An 18,042-nucleotide genomic window follows, 5' to 3' on the forward strand; every position below is an offset into this window, starting at 1 on the left:
TTCACCCAACTCATCTCTAGTCTATTTTCCAGTTAGACTAAATACAACTAGTTTAACAAAGCTAAACTGAACACAACTCCATCAACTCCACAATCAACTCCACCAAACTCAACTGATTGAGTTCTAACTGAAGTCATGCATGCAACAACTCAACTGACTCATAAGAAAAGCGTATTTCCTTCTGACAGCTGCATGTGCCACCTCTGTAGCTCAAACTGAAGTGCTCCAAGAGAATAAGATTAAGTTTATAGTCCAAATATTATTGTGAGATAATAATATTTGACTTTTCTATTTTTGACTTTGATCACTCACACTGTGATCAATCACACTGTGATCACTCACACTTTCATCAAAAATAGAAGTCCATCTATTTTTTTTCCAACTTGATCAATCATCCATAAACAGAAACCTACAATCCATAGACATGATCCATATGTCTAAAAATAGACATAGTCTAAAAATAGACTTGCGCCAAAAATAGCCTGCGGGCCCACTTAGTGAAGGCGACTCTTTTCACTAAGCTCCATCATCTTGTTGCAATCTCAACACTCCCTCTCGACAAGATATGGATTATCAGCAACCCCTATCCTGCCTCGGTGGTACTCGAATTTGCTCCTGGTGAGAGCCTTCGTCAGAATGTCAGCATCCTGATCCTCCATTGGAATGTACGAAAGTAACATGATCCTCCGCTGCACACAATCTCTGATATGATGGTACCTGATGTCAATATGTTTAGATCTATCATGAAATACAGGATTAGCCGAGAGTTTAATGCAACTCTGGTTATCACAGTAAATCACAGTAGGATCCAAATGAGAACTGAACAAACCAACCAGGATCTTCCTCATCCATATAGCCTCACATGCAGCCAAACTTGCTGCCATATACTCGGCCTCCGCTGAACTGAGTGCCACGGATCTTTGTTTCCTGATGTACCAAGAAACTGTTGTCGATCCAATACTGAAGACCCCTCCTGATGTGCTCTTTCTGTCTGTTGGGCTCCCTGCCCAATCTGCATCCGTGAAGCCACATAGCTTCACCTCATCCTCCTGTCTGTACCACAAACCATATCCCGATGTGCCTCTCAAGTAGCGCAATACATGCTTGCCCACCTTCCAGAAGAGCTTGGTAGGCTTAACCATAGCTTGTGAAAGCTGGTTAACTGCATAGCATATATCAGGTCATGTATTGACCAAATACATCAGCGACCCCACCAACTGTCAATAAACAGTGGCATCCACTTCTTCTCCCGAAGTGGCATCCTCCTTCCTCCAACCTCCAGGAAGAGGAGTATCAACAAGCTTGCAACCATGCATGTTGAACTTCTCTAATATCTCCTGAGCATACTTGCCCTGAGAAACAAACAGTCCACCACTGCGTTGCCATATTTCCAATCCCAGGAAATAGTGAAGGAGGCCCAAATCCTTCATCTCAAACTCTGTAGCAAGATCCTTCTTGCATGACAGTATCAACAGCTCATCACCCGTTAGAATCAAATCATCAACATACAGTACAATGATAAGCAACTTACCCTCCACCACAATCTGGTATAGGTTAGGATCCGCCTCGCTCTTGGAGAATCCAAGTCCTGTGAAATAGCTGTCTATCCGTGTGTACCAAGCACGTGGTGCTTGCTTCAACCCATACAGCGCTCTCTTGAGCCTGCACACATGCGACTCGCTGCTGAAGACTTCAAAGCCTTCGGGTTGCTCAATGTACACCTCCTCCTCAATGACTTCGTTGAGGAACGCAGTCTTCACATCCATCTGATGAATGTGCCATCCCATCTGCACTAAGAGAGCAAGAATCGTCCGTATGGAAGAATACCTTGCGACAGCTGCAAAGGTCTCCTCATAATCGATCCCCTCAATCTGTGAAAAGCCTCGGACAACAAATCTTGCCTTATACTTCTCCACACTCCCGTCAGCTGCCTGCTTAACTTTGTAGATCCATCTCGAACCCACCACTGATTTCCCTTATGGTCTAGGAACAATCTCCCATGCACTGTTTCTGACAATAGAATCATACTCTTCCACCATGGCGTCTACCCATGCGGGATCCTCCACAGCTTCCTCGAAAGAGGATGGCTCAGTCACAACACACTTGCTCATAAGAGCCATGTATCCAGTGTACCGATCAGGTGACTGTCTCTGCCTGTGTTGGGTTGTAGGTGGTCCTACAACTTTCTCTGCATCTTGAGCCAGTCGCTCAGCTTCTGTCAAGCGCTTTCGCCCTCTGATGGTTGGCGCTACATGAGTGGTCTCTTCCACTCCATGAACCTCGTCCTGTGGCTAATCCACGTCCTGAAGCTCATCCTTAGGAACTAATAGCTCCTCATCTGCATGCAAGTGTAGCTCCCTCTCAAGCGAACACTTCATGGCTTTCTCCTCCTGAAATTTTATATCCTGTCGCACAACAGTTTTACCACTGTCTGGCAAATACACACGATAGTTGTGGGGCGTATCAGTGTACCCCACAAATATCGCAACCTCTGCGGTCGGCTCCAACTTCTTCCTGGCATCCTTCATCACATGCATGTAAACATTAGCACCAAAAATCCTCAAATGAGAAAGATCAGGCTTCTTACCAGAATAAGCCTCCTCGGGTGTACTCATGCCAAGTATCCTATGAGGACAACGGTTTTGCACATAAACTGTTGTATTGCATGCTTCCGCCCACAAGTGAAGGGGTAGGCCCTGATCATGCAACATTGCCCGTGCAGCACCCACAATCGTTCTGTTCTTCCGCTCAGCTACCTCGTTCTGCTGTGGTTTATGGGGAGCTATGAGCTCTCTACGAATCCCTTCTGTCTTGCAAAAATCCTTGAAATCGTCCGAGATGTATTCACCACCATATCGCTCCTAAGAGCCTTCACCTTCTTCCCCGACTCCTTCTCGACCAGTGCTTTGAATTCACAAAACTTTGAATATGTCTCGCTCTTCTTCTGCATGAAGAAGATCCAGCACTTACGAGAGAAATCATCAACAAAAATCACATAATACCTGTGTTTTGCTGTCGAAGCAACTGAGAAAGGTCCACACACGTCTGTGTGAATTCTCTCAAGGATTGTCGTGGCGCGACTATCCTTCTCGTGAAAGGTGGCTTTCACAAACTTCCCCAAAGTACACCCCTTGCACTGATCTGACTGCGCAAGTGTGCCTTTAGGAAGCCCTGTAGTGATCTGCTGCAGCATCTTAAAAGCTCCATGGTGAAGGTGACCCAATCTCCTGTGCCACAACTCGCCATCATCCCAACTCACCAATCATCCATCATCCATAAACAGCAACCTGCAATCCATAGACATGATCCATATGTCTAAAAATAGACTTGCGCCAAAAATAGCCTGCGGGCCCACTTAGTGAAGGCGACTCTTTTCACTAAGCTCCATCATCTTGTTGCAATCTCAACAAAACGATCTAAGTCTTTCATTAGGAGTTAATCTAGGCCGTTGGTTTTCCAACAAGAAGATATAAGAAGGGGCTTGAGGGTCATTTGGAAAATATACCAAGAGATATCAAGAAATAGATTTTCTAAAGTGAGAAGTTCTCAGGTGGAAAATTCGATTGAGAAGATATCTTGTAGTTGAGGGGCAGGGATAACTTTCGGACACAGAGTGATTTTCTCAGCCAAAGAATCATCAACAAAGAGAGGCAGAGAGTAATCCAGCAGTGGCAGCACTGAGCCAGAGGGGTTGACATAGAGCCACGCAGAGGCAGCCAGAAAAGTCAGGGGCAATCAGTTTGGGGTTGGATCTGTCAGGTCAGGCAGTACCTCCATAAGACAAAAAATGATTCGTGTGTTCTATTCCATCAAGTAGGTCTTCATTATATACATGAGGGAGAGATTGTTCAGTTCATCTCTCGATGACTGTTCATATTTCTTATTTATCTATTTACATATATTCACCCAAAGACAAGGATTAAGTGTCAACATTCCCCCCCTTAATCTGAAGGGATGTTAGTGAGTCCAAGCATCATTCTGAATCATTCAAGCTTTTCTCTTCCAAGCGCTTTGGTGAAGATGTCTGCAATTTGCTCATTTGTGGAACAATGACGGAGATGGATTGTTTTGGCCTCAACATGATGTCAAATCAGATGATATTTAGTATTGATGTGCTTCGTTCGATCATGGAACTTTGGGTTCTTGGCCAACTTTATTGCAGAGGTATTGTCAATCATGAGTGGAGTTGATTGTACTTATTTTACTTGCAAATCTTCAAGAATTTTCCTGAGCCACACAATTTCTTTTGTTGCTTCAGCTGCTTCCACGTATTCTGCTTCTGTTGTGGAATCTGTTGGAACTGATTGTTTGCGTGATCTCCAGGAGACAACTCCTGATCCAAGACTCATAGCATATCCTGAAGTAGATACCCCAGTTTCTTTGTCTCCATCGAAGTCTGAATCAGAGTATCCAATCAAGCTGAAGTCGTCCACCTGTGTATACTTGATTCCAAAGTCTTGAGTTCCCTTCAAGTACCTTAGAACTATTTTTGCAGCAGACCAATGTCCCTCACAAGGCTTTTGCATAAACCTGGAGAGGATTCCAACAACAAATGAAATGTTTGGTCTGGTAGTAGTTAGGTAGTTGAGACTTCCTACAAGTTGTCTATACTTTGTTGCATCCTCAAATTCTTTTCCTTCAATAGATGTGAGCTTTAAGTTTTGTTCCATTAGAATAGTAAGAGGATTGCACTCTGTCATGCCAATCCTGTTCAACAGATTTCCAATGTATTTCTTTTGAGAAAGAAATATGGACTTCGGATGTTGGGTTACTTCAATGCCAAGATAGTAATGAACATAGCCCAAATCAATCATTTCAAAACTTTTCCCCAATTCCTTCTTTATGGATGCAATGTAGCTTTCATTGTTCCCTGTCATCAAAAGATCATCTACATATACCACAAGACATACAACCGTTTTGCCGACTTTCTTGACAAATAAAGTTGCATCATCAAGATCATAATGTTTGAAATTAAGTTTCAGAAGATGCTCAGTTAGTTTTTCATACCAGGCTCGCGATGCTTGTTTGAGGCCATACAAGGACTTCACCAATTTGCATACTTTATGTTCATGTCCTTTCACAGCAAATCCTTCAGGCTGGGACATAAAAACATTCTCTTTTAGATCTGCATTTAAGAAAGCAGTTTTTACATCCATTTGGTGGACTTTCCAACCGTTCTGAGCTGCTAGTGCAAAGAGTGTCTGAATGGTAGCCCATTTTGTTGTGGGGGTAAAAGTCTCCTCATAATCGACCCCTTCCTTCTGTGCAAAACCTTTTGCCACAAGCCTAGCTTTGTGCTTGTCAAGTGAGCCATCAGCTCTATACGTGTTCTTGTAGACCCACTTGCAGCGCATTGGTTTGGTTCTTAATGGAGGATCAACCAGCGTCCAAGTGCCATTCTTTATGAGGGCATCATACTCCTTCTGCATTGCTTCTTTCCATTCATCATGAGAAGCAGCTTCTTTGAAGGAAGTTGGTTCAAAATTTGTAGACAAGTTCAATTCACAATCATAAGAAACATCCATATCAACAGGTGAATTAGAGTCATGCACATCACCTCCATTTTGCCGGTTTGAATTTCTAGTTCTTGTCTTTCCAACCTCATTAGGATGAACACTTTAAAGTGTCTTTGTTAGCCACTTTGGAGGGTCTTTTTCAGATGGTCCAGGCTGCTCCGTTTATTGAGTTGGGACTGAATCAAGATTGAGTCTCCCAATTCTATCAATCACATCACTTAAAGCATCATCGTTGTTGGAGTTTCATGCGAGGGAGAGTGTTCTTCAAAAGAAGATTCCACATGTTGATCTAGTAAGGAATCCCCTCTTCAATATGTGGAATCTAATTATCAAATTCTTGAAATGATTTTGCTTTTGCGAATCTATCCAAGCGATCAAGTTGCCGCTCAACAACATTGTCAGTTTTGGATGATTCAAGAAAAATTACATCTCTAGATACAACAAAATTCTTATTTACTTCATCATAGAGGCGGTATGCTTTGGAGGTGTTTGAATACCCCGGAAAGATACACTTACGACTTCTAGCACCAAGTTTGTTTCTATGTACCTTCGGTATTAAGGCATAACAGGTGGAACCAAAGACCCTGAGATGCTTTACTGAAGGAACATATCCATACCACATTTCATATGGGGTCTTGTTTCTTATAGCATTAGATGGACATCTATTCTTTATATATGCAGCACATACAACATCAGCCCAAAACATTATCTTTACATTTTTGAAGAAGAGCATGGATCGTACCATATTTAAGATTATCCTATTCATTCTTCAGCTACACCATTCTGTTGGGGATTATAAGGCACAGTTGTTTGATGTTTGATCCCATGTTGGCGAAGATAGTTTTCAAATTCATTTGATGTGTATTCTTTTCCATTATCAGTGCGAATAGACCCAATATGAGATTGTGCATCGTTTTCAATCCATTTATGAAAATTCTTGAATGTTTAAAAAGCATCAAATTTGTTCTTCAATAAATAAACCCAACACATTCTGGTGTAGTCATCAATAAATGTCATGATATATTTATTTCCATTTGCAGAGGGAACAGGAATTGGACCACATAAATCTGAATGAATGAGTTCAAGTTTTCTATGTGCTCTTGAATGTGAATCATGAAAAGACTGCTTGCTACGCTTTCATAGAATGCAAGCATCACATTGCTTGAATTTCCTAGGAATTGTAGGCAAACCAGCAACACCATTTTTCTTCAACAAGCGGAGACTGTCATAGTTCAAATGTCCAAATCTAGCATTCCATAATAAACTTGATGGAATTGTACCTTCTTCATTATGAGAATTGTATGAGAAATGTTGTGCATGAGCAGAGGTTCCTTGCAGCTTGAGAAGCCTTTCTTCGTCTATTCCCCTCATGACAAGTGAGTGGTCAGATGCTTTTCTTACCTCAATCTTGCCATCAAACGTATGAATGGAGTGACCTTGCTGGCAGATGTGGACCAAGGACAACAAATTTCTCTTGAGCTGTGGGAGATATAGAACATGATGCAGAAGAAAGTCTGGAAGACCAGGCAGTTTAAGCCTGATTGTGCCAAGCCCTGATGGCTTGATTTTTGATTGGTCTGCAAAGTATACTGCTCCATCATCATTGTCAGTGAAATCTTCAAAAAAATCTTTTCTATGAATCATGTGGCAGGTTGCTCCTGAATCAAGCAACCAAACATTTTTCGAAGAAGCAAGTGAAACATTAAATAAATATTCATTTACTCCAATGTTACATTGTGCCACAACATAGTGAGCGGATTCAGGTGCTTTACCTTTGTCTATGTCATCAGTTTTACCTTTCTGTTGGTTTCTTTTCTGCTCAATTTTGTCCCATGTTAGCTTGCATGTAGAGGCATCATGTGATCCGTTTCTTTTGCAGCGTATGCAGTGCAAATCTGCCTTTTCTCCTTGAGAATGTCTGCCCCCCTTGCCTCTGAAATATCTTCCTCTTCCTCTTCGACCACCTCTTCCTCTTGTAGAATCCTGAGCAGGATGCTTTTCTTTAAGAGCAAGGCACACAACCTCTTCAGAAGATTCAGGGGTTGTCTTCTTTCCAGAAGCTTTCTCTCTTTCAGCAAACTTTTTTACAAGAGAGTCGAAGGTTATATCTTTGAGATTTCCATTTGCTTGCAATGACTCAAGATAATTGGAGTAAATAAGATAAAATGCCTTGAGAAAAACGATAAGAGGAATATTCAATTCAACCTTAGTGGATTTGATATCACGCATTATAGACTTTACTTCAGATGCAAGAGCAAGAGGATCATTATTTTGCAGTTCAAGAGTGAAGAGTTTAATCATGAGTTGAACAACTTCAAGTGCAGAATGTGAGTCATAGAGTTCTTTCAGCTTTTGTAAGGCTTCAAAGGCAGTTGAATATGACGAAATATGGCGACTCACCTCTTCATTTACAGATGTTGCGATTAATGCATAGGCTTTGCTGTTCTTGTTTTCCCAAATGACGAGCTCTTTGTCTGAGGTAGGTTGTACTGGTTCATTGTCTCCGTCTCCGACACACACTTCTTTCCACAACTCATTGAAAATGAGGGTGTGTTTTATCATCCAAAACCATTCAGGATAGTTCTCCTTGTCAGTGAGAACTATTCCCACCATGGATATGATTGAATGCATTCTGTAAAAAAAAAAAAAATTCTGCTGATAGAAAATTACTTCTGCCAATATACAGTAAAATCGTACTCAAAAGGGCATTCTCAAAAGATTTCAAATCTCTTCCTTATATACCAATATGGACGCCAATACCATGCAGTGAGCGTACCAAAAATAAGGGGCCCAATACAATTCCATGTGTTAAACAGAGTTAAGAGTACACATTTTACATGTCAAAAAGTCTTCAACGTATATACCAAAAAACTTCAAAGTATATGCCAACGATAATGATATCATCTCAAACACAAAAAACATATGAATTTTATGTGTTTAGATTAGCAAAACCCTAAAATAAAGCTCAATTCGCTACCCTAAGCAAATGCACTACTCCGCATCTTTAAAAATGATGGAGAAAATTTTTTGTCTGATGGGAAAGCACAGCCTTCAATCTTCAATAGTGGTTCTCTCACTCACATATATACCATCCAAAAACTTTTGAATATACTTCTTCTTCACATGACATTTCTGATTAATCAAGGCAGCATATTGAGATACAAGTTCAATATCGTTTCCAGGCCAATGTGTTCACTAAATCATCGCCCGGAAATTGGTCTCTTATCATTTTCCTAAACTAGAGGAAGCTCACCACCAATTCCAAAATGCAGGCATCCAGATCGACAACAAGACTGTTGTCGGGTTGCAATTTATCCCTTAAGGCACTGCACTCCTCCACAGCCAGAGGAGTTTCAACCTTGAATTCCTTCAAATCGCCTTGGTTGGTCTTCAGCATTGCAGTTGTTGTTGGTCAACAATGTTCTGTCAGTCCAGCGTTAAAAAATACCGGAGCAGCGTTATGTGGAAAACTTGAAAGCATCATTCACACAGCATATACCAACGTTAAAAAAATACCGGAGCAACGTTATGTGGAAAACTTGAAACAACGTTTATATTGAGCATTGATTCGAAAGTGTAAAGATTACCCAAGAAAAGAACCCTTTCCTAAATAGTTAGAACCTTGGCTGAGGCGATGGCTTTCAGTGATGGCGACAGCTCGACTCACGCACCAGCGTTCCTCAAACGGACTGTATGGGCTCACGATAATGGCAGAGGCGATAGCTTTCAGTGGAATAAGTATGGCAGAAAACGTTTATGGACTTAATGCGCTTTGATTCCTTTGAACAGTATGGCAGAAAACGTTTATGGACAGTCCAGAGAGCCAGAGAGCGTAGGCAGTGTCAGGCTCTGAATTATATGGACAACTAATTGTATGGAGGAGCAGCGCTTCTATATGGAGAGCAGACTAGGGAGTTACAAGGGACATAAGAGCTAAGAAAAAGAAGGAGCTGGCTCTGATACCATGTCAGGCCAAGCAGTAACTCCATATGGAAAAAAATGATTCGTGTGTTCTATTCAATCAGGTAGGTCTTCATTATATACATGAGGGAAAGACTATTCATTTCATCTCTCGATGACTGTTCATATTTCTTACTTATCTATTTACATATATTCACCCAATCACAAGGATTAGGTGTCAACAGGATCAGTCAGGATTTTCTCAGTGATTGTGTGAGGTAATCTCACAAATCTTTCTGCTAGTATTTCTCTGTAACTGAATAACCCTGTGAGGTATTCAGAGATGTATTCATACTTTGCTACTGCTTAATAATAATAAACCCTCAGAGTTGTTGCACTGGTTTTCCCGCATTGGGTTTTTCCAGGGACTTTTGTCCAAAAATAACGATGTCCTATGTGTTTGTATTGTTGAAGAAAGTGTAACTAGGTTCGGTCTTCATAATGACATGATCTTTGTATTTGATGTAATAAAAGGAAATAAATTATTTTTGTAATCTTGCTACATGGGTTTCATGAGCAAGAAGTGTCTCTAGGTCAAAGACTTCTTCTTGATGTCTTTAGGATTTATTTCTATGTCAAAGAGTCATGTCTCTTCATGTAAATGTAAACAACCCACAATGCTGTGAATAAACCCTCCAAAGGCCAAGCACAATCCTAAAAGAACTCTACAAGCAGAAGCAATGAGGAGATCTTCATGTCGGCTCCAGAATATGACTTAAAATGAATAAATATAAGTCATGGTGGCTCAAGGGACAGTGACATCCATTCACCTTCATGTCGGCTCAAATTATGAACTAAATAAATTAATATATCTCATGTTGGCTTGATAAAAAGACCCATCGGTTCATAAGGTAAGGTCCGCTTGCATATATGCGCTGACCACTATAAATACCCATTAAGGGTAAGCCGCAGTGAGAAGAGAGAAGGAGAGGCAGTTAAGATGGAGCCGCAGTCAAGTGAAGCCGTAGTTAATAGAAGGAACTCACATTCTCCTCTCTGAAATTTCGGGTAAATATTAGGTGAAGGAGCCGCAGTCAAGGAAGATCAGAACCTCGCTATTCTCTCTGAAATTTCGTATGAGTATGGGCTACAGGTATATGCAGTCAAGGAGAGACAGACCTCACATATCCGCAAACAAGTAGATTTGTATTAGGACTTGACTGCACCTCGGTTGGGCATTAGGTGCAGTCATAGCCAGATCTAAGGTGCATGAACTAATTCAGATGAAGACACAACATTAACTAAGGTCTGCACTAGGTCCCAATCTCGGCATACATGTAGTTGTAGTCTAGATGGATCTCAGATCTCATACTTAGTAGATCTCGAATGGATGAAGGAGAAAGGACAGTGGATAAGGCCAAAGAATTGGCATGAAGTCTGTGCTATTAATCTCGGCATATATATAAGTGTTTTTGTGCCCTTACTATCCTCACTGTCTCGGTCTAATGAAGATCACAGTAATATTGAAGTTGTTATCTCAGTCTCAGCATTGATGTAATTATGTTGAAGAATATTTCAGTGATGACTGTGTCTACTGCAGTCTAAGCATAATAAAGAGCGCTGATAATCAATTTTAGCGTTGTAGTCTCAATATGCTAAAAGGAGCAACAAGCAACAATAATGAAGGGAGTTGTGACAATGATGACAAGGATGAACAGTCTTGACAAGGATCATGATCTCACACATTATCCCAAGCTACAGTGAGGTGTCATCACAAATCATGATCTGGTTATTGAAAATCACATTCTTGTTGAAGGGTGCAGAGATCACCTCGGTGGCAACTTCAAGGAACAGTTATGGAAAAAATCTTAGAAGTAGTAATAAAGATCTCAGTGAGAGCTTCACATGGAAAATTTTAGGGGCTAATATTCGCAAGTGGGCTAATTTTCCATGTTTTTTCAAAAAAAAAAAGATTCGCTAATTTCCATTTTTCCTAAAAATGATTCGCCCAAATTTTATAGTATAAAACTATTTTACTTTAAAAATCGCCAAAATTTTATATAGAGACTATATAAAATTATTAGAAATTTGAATATTTTTAGAAAAGTGTCATAATTTTTTTTACATATTTCATATTATGGACTGGTGAGATTCACCAAGTTCTCTAAAATTTAAGATAAATTTCCATCCTTAAAATTTTCCTTGGAGCTTCAACGACACAGCACTCATGATGATCTCAGCAGTGTTCACAGAAGAGGATTGATGTCTTGGTCTTGGAGAGGCAGATTGTGTCAAGGGTCCTGGTCTTGGTATTCGTCAATGGAATCTCTATAAGAATAATTTTGTGTGGGTTTTGCTCTCCAAGAGGGAGAGGTTTTGACCCTGGTAGAAAACCAAATATTTGTGTTCTTGTCTCTTTTGTTTTTGGTAACAGTGTGATGAAGTAAACACATATACTAATAATGAATGGAACATCAAGCTAGGATAAATTGTATTTATATACTTCACGAATTATTATCATGTTAAAGAAGAATCACCTTAATATGAATGCTCTAGATTCTTCAACATGGTATCAGAGGGAATGGTTTCAGTAGTCAAAATAAGGGCAGAGAAGATACATTCATGAATCAAGACATCAAAGTAGCTGAAGATCTACATGGTGGAATCAAACCCTAGTCATGATCAAACCCTAGATCAGAGATCAGTATGCAGCAACAAGGGTTTCAAATAATCAACAGCCTTCAGATCTCAACAACAGTTTTGACAAGATCATCCACAACTCAGTTTGGATCCTTCTTTAGATATCAGATCTAAGAATGTATATGAACAGTACCCAAATCAGAAGTTATTCTATGGATCATGGCAAGCAACTTCAATTCAATATGTATCAGCGATTTGTTGAAGGGCAATCTAAGGATCTCAGCCAATATATCTGCTTCAACTACTGCCAACATGATCAAGGTGAAGTTCTTGTCTTCACGTATCAAGTAAGTATCTTTTATTCTATAATCAAGTTTTGGTTTATTGACTTCATCAGTGCAAGAAAATCCATAGGTTAGACAAATTTCTTTCAGTGGGATTGACATAATCCTCATGAAGGAGTGAAGTCAGTACCTCAAGGTCACCTTTGAAGTCATGAGAACTCTTAAGGTTCTATGAAGAAAGAAAGGAGACACAAAAGAATATACTCTCTCAAAATAAGTGCAGAAGGTGCCAAAGACTGAAGAAATATCTTCATGAAATATCAATGGAGAGATTAGCGAAAATAATCATCATTGGTACTGATATTGATAAGCAAGGTAACAGATGTTCATAAACAAGAAGGTTACCTCAATCAACAGTCTGTGGTCTCTATGTCAGATAGAGAAAGGCAATATGATAGAATACAAATAAGTGCAGATAAGCAAAGGAAAGATTAGTACTATTGAAAGATTACCTAACAGATGGAGAAAGTTGAGGAAAGGATCAAGGAAAGAGGGAGTAATGGATCTCCACTATGGATGAGATGGTATCCCTCTCAAAAGTATCCTATCAGAAATCCCTACAAATATGAACATAGTAAGATGTATCGTGGCATCAAGAGCTCGTATGGAATCATGAAGAACATAGCTCTTGGGAATCTCGTTATACATTGAAGAAAAGGAAGAAGTCATTCAAAGGAAACATTTGCCAGATGGGGATGTACTAGATCCTAAAGGATCTCTGATAGAGATCTTAGCGGAGGATCTCCTAGTCCAGGAAGGCAACAAATGTCTCGTCAGAAATTCCAACTCTTGGAACTCATGAGTTGGTGGTTCAATGAAATGAATAATGGAGAAGACCAAGGTATTGAATATATTTTAAATCAAGGAAGTTGCAGGAAAATACAGGACGGAAAATAAGGCATGTTTGAGTGTATTTGTATTTTCATTTGATATTGTAATGTCATGATATGTGTTTGCAGATAAAATAGATCAAACATGATCAAAAGGGGAATAGATCTACTCCTTTGAAAGGATGCAGAAAGACATAAGTCAGACTAGGTGAAATCAACATAATATGTCCTCATAATGTAGTATGCGGTAGTTGATGACCATTGAAGAACTATGAGAGTTCCTGGGAATGGAAGACATGAGGATGGAAGAGATTGTGAAACATGCAAACATGACGAATGCAGTCAACATCCAGAGAATCGGGAAGACTTGACCAGGAAAACTCCCGGAATGATGTGAAGACTTTGATGGAAGTCTGAACAGATGAGGACCCTTAACAACAAATATCATTGGGAGATGTGTCAACATGAATGCAGGATGATTGATACCTACAAGAAGATGTCACTGGAAAAAGCCATCACCAAAAGATAATATGTAATTTGTTTTTTGGATCTGACCTCTTGAAAAAGTCTAGATATGTGTGCAGGATCAAGGAAAGGAGATTTGTGAGGGATGTCACAACTATGTACCTTGTGATCCAAAGAAATCACTATTGAAGAAAAGTTAAAACAGAGAAGCTTGTGAAGGAAGCCCTAGATGAAAAACCAAGGAGGATACTTTCTGGGAAAGAAGGAATGACATGACGGATGAAAGAGATGGATGGTTGACCCTACATGTGAAAAAAATTGATGACATTGAAGTCTTGAATCATCAGTCAACTAGAAGACCCTATAAAGCATTGATGATAGAGTCCCTAGGTAAGAGGGAGCTCTCGGAGGATCCTATGAGCAAAGGAACTCAAGAAAGTTTCTGAGTAAAGAGAAACTCGGAAATCATCCCTGGTTAAGAGGGAGAGTTAGACACGACATTCTTGTCTTCGGTTTGGAAGAAAGAATGGAGGATTGTGTAATCATCTGGCATTTGACACTCTTTGAGGATGTGGTAGGGCATCCAAGAAAAGAGTGGGCAAGAGCACTGATATTCTTGAGTGTTGGGAACCCAAGATGAGAAAAGTCCTAGTAGGGCATACTCGGAGAACACCCGGGTGGGTATCACCCAAAGAGACATAATGATGATGCGTGTCTATCATTCATTGGTCTCGCGAACATTGTGTGCTTTGATCTAAGTGAGAGATAGAGTTGTTAGTCAAGGCCTTGCTAAATAGAAACAATGTTGGTTGAAATGATGTTATAACAGATGGATTGCAAATCCGATTCTCCTTATGAGAAATTCTTCAGATTGAGAATGACCAAGTACCATTATGAATACCAAGAGGGAATGTTGAAGAAAGTGTAACTAGGTTCGGTCTTCATAATGACATGATCTTTGTATTTGATGTAATAAAAAGAAATAAATTATTTTTGTAATCTTGCTACATGGGTTTCATGAGCAAGAAGTGTCTCTAGGTTAAAGACTTCTTCTTGATGTCTTTAGGATTTATTTCTATGTCAAAGAGTCATGTCTCTTCACGTAAATGTAAACAGTCCACAAGGCTGTGAATAAGCCCTCCAAAGACCAAGCACAATCCTTCAAGAAGTCTACAAATGGAAGCAATGAGGAGATCTTTGTGTCGGGTCCAGGATATGACTTAAAATGAATAAATATAAGTCATGTCGGCTCAAGGGACAGTCACATCCATTCACCTTCATGTCGGCTCAAATTATGAACTAAATAAATTAATATATCTCATGTCGGCTTGATAAAAAGACTCGTCGATACATAAGGTAAGGTCGGCTTGCATATATGGGTTGACCCCTATAAATACCCATGAAGGGTAAGCCGTAGTCAGAAAAGAGAAGGAGAGGCAGTTAAGATGGAGTCGCAGTCAAGTGAAGCCGCAATTAAAGCAAGGAACTCACATTCTCCTCTTTGAAATTTCGGGTAAATATTGGGTGAAGGAACCGCAGTCAAGGAAGATCAGAACCTCGCTATTCTCTCTGAAATTTCATATGAGTATGGGCTACAGGTATATGCAGTCAAGGAGAGATAGACCTCACATATCCGCAAACAAGAAGGAGATTCGTATTAGGGCTTGACTGCACCTCGGTTGGGCATTAGGTGCAGTCATAGCCAGATCTCGGGTGCATGAACTACTTCAGATGAAGACGCAACATTAACTAAGGTCTGGACTAGGTCCCAATCTCGACATACCTGTAGTTGTAGTCTAGATGGATCTCAGATCTCATACTTAGTAGATCTCGGATGGATGAAGGAGAAAGGACAGCGGATAAGGTCAAAGCATTGGCATGAAGTCTGTGATATTAATCTCAGCATATATATAAGTGTTTTTGTGCCCTTACTGTCCTCATTGTCTCGGTCTAATGAAGATCACAGTAATCTTGAAGTTGCTATCTCAGTCTCAGCATCGATGTAATTATGTTGAAGAATATTTCGGTGATGACTGTGTCTACTGCAGTCTAAGCATAATAAAGAGCGGTGATAATCAATTTTAGAGCTACAGTCTCGATATGCTAAAAGGAGCAGTAAGCAACGATAATGAAGGGAGTTGTGACAATGATGACAAGGGTGAACAGTCTCGACAAGGATCATGATCTCACACATTGTCCCAAGCTACAGTAAGGTGTCATCACAAATCATGATCTGGTTATTGAAAATCATATTCTTGATGAAGGGTGCAGAGATCACCTCGGTGGCAACTTCAAGGAACAGTTATGGAGAAAATCTTAGAAGCAATAATAAAGATCTCAGTGAGAGCTTCAATGACACAGCACTCATGATGATCTCAGCAGTGTTTGTGGAAGAGGATTGATGTCTTGGTCTTAGAGAGACAAATTGTGTCAAGGGTCCTGGTCTTGGTATTCGTTAATGGAATCTCCATAAGAAGAATTTTGCGTGGGTTTTCCTCTCCAAGAGGGAGAGGTTTTGGCCCTGGCAGAAAGCCAAATATTTGTGTTCTTGTCTCTTTTGTTTTTGGTAGCAATTTGATGAAGTAAACACACATATTAATAATGAATGGAACATCAAGTTAAGATAAATTGTATTTAAATACTTCACAAATTGTTATCATGTTAAAGAAGAATCACCTTAATATGAATGCCCTAGATTCTTCAACATGTATTTCCTTGCTCAATTTCTATGTTTCATAATCATATTTAATTAAGTAAAGGTTGCAGTGGTATTTACTTCGATATTTGTTGTAGAACGCAATAAATAACTTATATGGATTAACAAGTAGGAGAAGTAACATTAGTTTGCTGCAGTAGGGATTCCGGTGTAGGAATTTTCACATGGTATCAGAGTGTTTGATGTGAAACAGGAAGAGTAGATCTATCACTAAAGTAAGGGCCAACTTGTTGCAGCAAACAATAGTTTGAATCCCCTGAGGGATTGCGTAGTTCTAGCCAAGAGGGCTATATTTTCGAGTTGTCTCTCTCTGAGTGAGTCGACAAAGAGGTAAGACTATCGGATCGAGAATTTGCCAAGGCAGAGCCTCAACGCGAAGCTAGAGGGATGCAGTTTTCTGCAAGCTGAGTGTTGGGTAGAAAAGTCGTCGAAAGAAGGAAGCAGATCGCATAGTAAGGGAATACTTACTCGTGGTTACTTGCCGAGGAAATCATTATTTCTCATTTTCCCTCAACAAAGGAGAAACAGACTTACCAAGTCCATCAAGGAGTATGTAAGCCAGTGTAGAAGCTATGCAGTAGGGGGAAAGAGGGAGTTGTTTGATAGCTTTCGGAGGAGATGGCAACCAATGGCTTGAGGGATCAGAACAGTTGGACGGAGCATCCAACTACGTCATCTGGAAGGCTACAATGTCTTTCCTTCTAGATGAGCATGCCCTCAAGAAGTACGTCGACAACATGGTGGCTGAACCTGCGGATGCAGATCCGCTGTAAAAATACAAGGTTGAGATGGAAAAGGCTAAGAGGATGATCCTAGATGGACTCAAGGATCACGTAGTGTGCCACGTTACTAGCAGAGCGACTGCTAAGGAGATGTGGGATGCCTTGGCCACGTTTTATCAAGGATCTTCCGAGCAACGAAAGATGTACTTAGAACTGACATTGAGATATGCTCAGATGCAAAAGGGAGGAGCATGTGGATCCATTCCTCATGAAGCTGAAGGAGACCCGTGATTAGTTGTCGGTTGCGGGGCATACACCTCAAGATTCAGAGTTAGTTAGACTAACCCTCAATTCTGTCTCAGATGAGTGGCAAGTCTTTGTCTAGAGTATCCTGGGAAGAGCAACATTGTCTAATTGGGATGAGATGTGGGTAGCTCTAAAACAAGAGGAGCTGAGGAGAGACCTAGTCAAGGTCAAACTTGACAGAAGTAGCAGTAGAAGTGGTCGAATCCCAAGGAGGAGGAGGAAAATGCAGCCCTTGCATCGAAGGGACATCAGGGGCAACAGAGACAAAAGAAGAACGTCTCCAAGGTGAAGTGTTTTAGATGTGGCAAGATGGGCCACTATGCATCCCAGTGTCCTTTGAAGAAAAAGGACAAGGATGAGAAGCACGATCCTAAGGTTGCAGTCGCGAAGATCGAAGAGGAAGAGTTCGCCATGACAGAAAAGATACCTCCAGGAGCGAGGTGGATGATTTGGAGTTGTAGTTTGAAAGAGCTACAGATGGGCATGATGCTTAAGGAGTCCACCTCTTGGATCAATACCTTGCTACAGGAGCCCAGTTTTGCAGTAGCAGGATGGACTCGTGTTGAATAGTGTCAAGGAGTGTTAGGGAGATAGTTGTAGTAG

Source organism: Pinus tabuliformis, chromosome X (assembly GCF_031772625.1).
Source record: "Pinus tabuliformis cultivar Carrire ecotype Pingquan chromosome X, CPIR1, whole genome shotgun sequence".
NCBI classification, from domain to species: domain Eukaryota; kingdom Viridiplantae; phylum Streptophyta; class Pinopsida; order Pinales; family Pinaceae; genus Pinus; species Pinus tabuliformis.